Below are 5,280 nucleotides of genomic sequence, written 5' to 3' on the forward strand. Positions count from 1 at the left end.
GACATAGCTCACAGCAACCTCCAAGTCTTGGGCTCTAGCGATCCTCTTGCTTTAGTTTTTTCTATTTTTAGTAGAGACATGTTCTTGCTTTTTGCTCAGGCTGGTCTCGAATCCATCAGCTCAAGCTATCCACCCACCTCATCCTCCCAGAGTGCTGGGATTACAGACATGAGCCACTACACCTGGCTGCTTTAATTTCTTATCTGAGTATTATTTATTTATTTATTTTTTTGAGACAGAGTTTCAAGCTGTCGCCCTGGGTACAGTGCCATGGCGTCATAGCTCACAGCACCCTCCAACCCTTGGGCTTTAGTAATGCCTCAGCCTCCCAAGTAGCTGGGACTACAGGCACCCACCACAACACCCGGCTATTTTTGGGTTGCCGTTGTCATTGTTGTTTGGCAGGCCCGTGTAGTATTTGAACCCACCAGCTCTGGTGTATGTAGTTGGCACCCAGGCCTCTGAGCTACAGACGCCAAGCCTTTATCTGTTTTCAAACCCACTGAGTCTATTAAAATTATTTACTTTGGATTTCATATCCAGAAAATAGCTGGCTTTCATGAGAATTATTTCATTTCATTTTATTATTATTATTATTTATTTGCGTTTATTTTATTAGGTGAGGTTTGGAATCTATGGAGCCACCCAAGGCATAACTTTGGCATTTAAAAAGAGAATGTGGTAATCTTCCCACAAGAATCATGATTCCAGGGTATGGAAATCTGAATGGCAGTGAGGGCCTGAGCTGAGGGGAATATAAGCAAGCCAGTTTACCTTTGGTGGCTGCCAGGCCGCCGGGTCACGTTGCAGACTCGGTACTTCCTCTTCATCTGCCCACAGTGCCTTATCTCCGCCTTTAGACCTTTAATTTCTTTGATAAACTTTACCCTTTGGGAATCTGTCAGAGATTTTTGTTGTTCTTCAATACTTTTAAAATCCAAAACTTCACAAACAAACTCGATAACTGGCTGTGCCTTATAGAATGCAGTTGTCGACACATCAATGTTCAGCATCATTTTCCAAAGAGAAGGTCAGACGGACTGATGGAACCTGAACCATACTTCTCGGCCTCCGCCAAGGAGGTTGGATCAGCCCTCGATGTGGTGAAGAAGGAGCGGCCCACAAGTGTGTACCTCGTGGACGGCAAATGCCTCATGACCACATCCAGGGCCTGGATCTTCTCAAAGGGGACGCTGGGCAGCCGCCCGGAAAGTGCATCGTGTAACGCCTGTAAGCTCACGCAGGACACCCACTTGATGGACACCTTGAAGATGCGATCTTTGCCTTCTCCTGGCAGCGTGACCTCCAGCTCCACCTTATCCCTCCCAATTGGACGGGGCCTGGCTGTGTAAAGATTCTTCCTTCCATCAAACACTGGTTTCTGATCCCCAAAGATCCCTGTTTTAAGGTGCTGGACCATGTGTTCCACTATTTCCCCTTTGACTCTCCTTGGGCATTTCTTGGGCTTGATATCCAATTCATAATGATACATGTCAATTTTGGGGATGTCCATTTCCAAGAAATTGGCCTGCAATTTGATTGTTCTCCCGGAGCTCCCAAAGTCGTGTCTGGGTGGAGACTTGAAGGTATATCCTTGGATGGGGTTGGGGGCGCAGGAGGCGCAAGCACGGGCCGGCTCCCAAGTACATGGTGGTGCCGCCGAGGGGCTCTGGGGCGAGGGGCGGCCGCGAGGGAGCTGCTGGCCGCACGATGTGACCCGGTGTGGCCGCCTAGCCAAACAGGTATACCCCACGCGGCTCCGGCAGCGGGTGGAGGGGGCGGCGGGCTGGAGAGGCCATTTTATTATTGTTTTTTAAGACGGAATCTCAATATGTCAGCGTCTCATATTGAGACGGATCTCAATATGGCACTTGGTAGAGTGCGGTGCTCTCACAGCTCCCAGTAACCTCAAACTCTTGGGCTTAAGTGATTCTCTTGCCTCAGCCTCCCAAGTAGCTGGGACTCCAGGCGCCCATCACAACACCCGGCTATTTTTGTTGTTGTTGATTAGCTGGTCCAGGCTGGGAGTGTGAGATTGAGGAAGATTTCATCATTATGATTATTTCAAAGTATTACAGGGATACACAAGGTTTTGATTACATGAATCACTTTTGTACTGCTCAAGTCAGGCTTAAAACTATGCCTGTCACCCAGATAGTGCTCCTAGTAAGTAGGTTTTCACCCATCTCCTCCACCCCCACCTGTCTCCTTGATTTCTTTTTGAGATGTACTTCCCTCTATGCACATGTGTGCTCATCAGTTAATTCCACTTGAATGGTGAGACATGTGGTATTTGTTTTTAACATTCTTTAGATATTTCACTGAGGACATTGGTGTCCAGTTCCACCCAAATTGTTGCAAAAGGCATTAAGTCATCCTTCATGCCTGAGTAGTATTCCATGAGACTAGGAGTTCAAGACCAGCTAGGACATCATAGTGAAACCCTGACTCTACTCAAAAAAATAAAATACAAATGTTTATTCATTATTTTATATCTTTTGTTATTTTCTGCTACCATACCCTTCCTTTCATGCTAGGCCTGCAGCATCCTTGAAAGGTAAGATAGTTAGAGGCGCCTTATTATAGGTGACTCAGAATGTGAGTTTGGAACCTGCTAAGTCCAGTGGTCCCCAACTACCTTCAATTCGACATCAATTGCAAGTTCAAGCTTTCCCAAGACCCTCTTGGTTTTGATAATTCCTAACTAAATTAAACGTAATTCAATGATTGGAGGAGTTCCCAGGCTCTGGTGATTTTCCTGCTTCAGCTCCCCAAGTGGCTGCTTGTTTTTCTATTTTTTATAGAGACAGGATCTTGCTCTTGCTCAGGCCAGTCTCAAACTCCTGATTTCAAGTAATCTTCCCCCTTCATCCTCCCAGAGTGCTAGGATTATGGGAGTGTACCACTGCGCGGCCTTTTAATGTTTTATTCTAAGATCTTTATAGTTTTATGTCCCTAACTCACTTTTTTTTTTTTGAGACAGAGCCTCAAGCTGTCGCCCTGGGTAGAGTGCCGTGGCATTACAGCTCACAGCAACCTCCAACTCCTGGGCTCAAGCGAGTCTCCTGCCTCCGCCTCCCAAGTAGCTGGGACCACAGGCGCCTGCCACAACGCCTGGCTATTTTTTGGTTGCAGCCGTCATTGTTGTTTGGCGGGTCCGGGCTGGGGATTCGAACCTGCCACCTTAGGTGTACGTGGCTGGCGCCTTAGCCGGTTGAGCTATAGGCACCGAGCCCCCTAACTCACTTTGAGATTTTTTTCTTTTATTAAAATCTGAGGTAATGGTTCAACTTTTTCTTTTGTATGTGACTGTCCAGTTTTCCCAGCACCCTTTGTTGAAAAAAGGGTTGTCTTTTTCCTTTTTTTTTCTTTAGCTTCAGAGTCTCACTTTGTCACCCTTGCTGTGCCATCACAGCTCACAGCAACCTCCAGCTCTTGGACTTAGGTGATTCTCTTGCCTCAGCCTCCTGAGTAGCTGGAACCACAGGTGCTCACCACAGTGCCCAGCTATTTTTTGTTGCAGTTTGGCTGGGGCCAGATTTGAACCTGCCACCCTCAGTATATGGGGCCAGCATCCTACTAACTGAGACATAAACACTGTCCAAGACTGTGCTTTTTCTTTGAATGACCTTGGCACTATTGTTGAAAATCATTTGACTCTGTGTGTAAGGGTTTATTCCTAGCTCTCAGTTCTATTCTGTTTGTGTATGTCTGTCTTTATGTTAGTACTGTTCTGTTTTGATTTCTGTTGCTTTGTAGTATGTATTAAAAGCAGAAGTTTGAGATGTTCAACATCTTTATCCTTGTACAAGATTATTGTGTCTATTTGGACACCCTCGGGATTGTGTATGAATTTTGGGATACCATTTGTTTTTGTTTTATTTTTTTGTACTTTTGGAAAACATTTAGGATTCTGGTAGGGATTGCAATGAATCTATAAATTGCTTTGGGTAGTATTGATAGCTCAGTAATGTTAAGCTTTCCAGTCCAAGAGCATGGGATGTCTTTTCATTTATTTACTGGATAGAATGGTAGTCTACTTTTAGTGTTTTGAGGAATCTCCATCTACTTTTCATACAGGTTGTACTAATTTGCATTCCCACCAACAGTGTATAAGAAATCTGTTTTCACTATGTTCATGTCAACATATATTGTTTTTTGATTTTTTTTAATAATGGCTATTCTGACATGGTTAATGTGATATCGCATTGTGGTTTTCATTTTTTTTAATGTTTCTCAGCCATTTCTATATGGTCTTTTGAAAAGTATTCATGTACACAGATTTTGCTGACTTTTTAATGGGTGTATTTTTTTTCCTTGCTGATTTGTTTGAGTTTCTTGTAGATTCTAGATATTTGTCCTTTATCAGATGTATAGCTTGCAAATATTTCCCCCGTACTTTAGGTTCTCTGTTTAGTGTGTTGATGATGATTATTATTATTTTATATATTTTTTGAGACAGAATCTCACTATGTCACCCTCAGTAGAGTGTGGTGGCGTCATAGCTCACAGCAACCTCCAATTCTTGGGCTTAAGTGATTTTCGTCTCTCAGCCTCCCAAGTAGCTGGCACTATAGGTGCCCACCACATTGCCCAGCTATTTTTGTTGCAGTTGACATTGTTGTTTAGCTGGCCCAGGCCAGGTTCATACCTGCCAGCCTCAGTGTATGTGGCTGGTGCTGTAACTACTGTGCTACAGGCATTGAGCCTGTTGATTATTTTTTATGCTATGCAGAATCTTTTTAGTTTAATTAAGTCCCATTTAATTATTTTTATCTGTGTTGTATTTACTTTAGGGGTCTTCTTTTTGAATTCCTTGCCTTTGACAATGTCCAGAATAGTTTCTTCTAGGTTGTGTGTGTGTGTGCTTAGAATTTTCATTATTTCAGGTCTTACATTTAAATCTTTAATCTGTTATGATTTAATTTTTCATTTTTATTTAGATAGAGTCTCATTATTTTGCCCAGGCTAGAGTGTTGTAGTGTCAGCCTGCCTCACAGCAACGTCAAATGCCTGGGTCCAAGCAATCCTGCTTCAGCCTCCTGAGTAGCTGACACTATGGACACCGAACACAATGCCTAGCTAATTTTTTCTATGTTTGTTAGAGATGGGTATCACTCTTGCTAAGGCTGTTCTCAAACTCTTAGCTCAAGGGATTGTCCTGCTTTGGCCTAGATCTAGTGTGAGGGTGAAAGAGAAGCAAGCCTAACTCCTTTTGTTGTAACTCTTATTCCTGAGAATCAGTGGGGAGGCAAAGCAGGCCTGACTCCATTCTGTTGT

The sequence above is a fragment of the Otolemur garnettii genome, unplaced genomic scaffold (assembly GCF_000181295.1).
Source record: "Otolemur garnettii isolate 467f Iridium unplaced genomic scaffold, OtoGar3 scaffold00301, whole genome shotgun sequence".
NCBI lineage: Eukaryota > Metazoa > Chordata > Mammalia > Primates > Galagidae > Otolemur > Otolemur garnettii.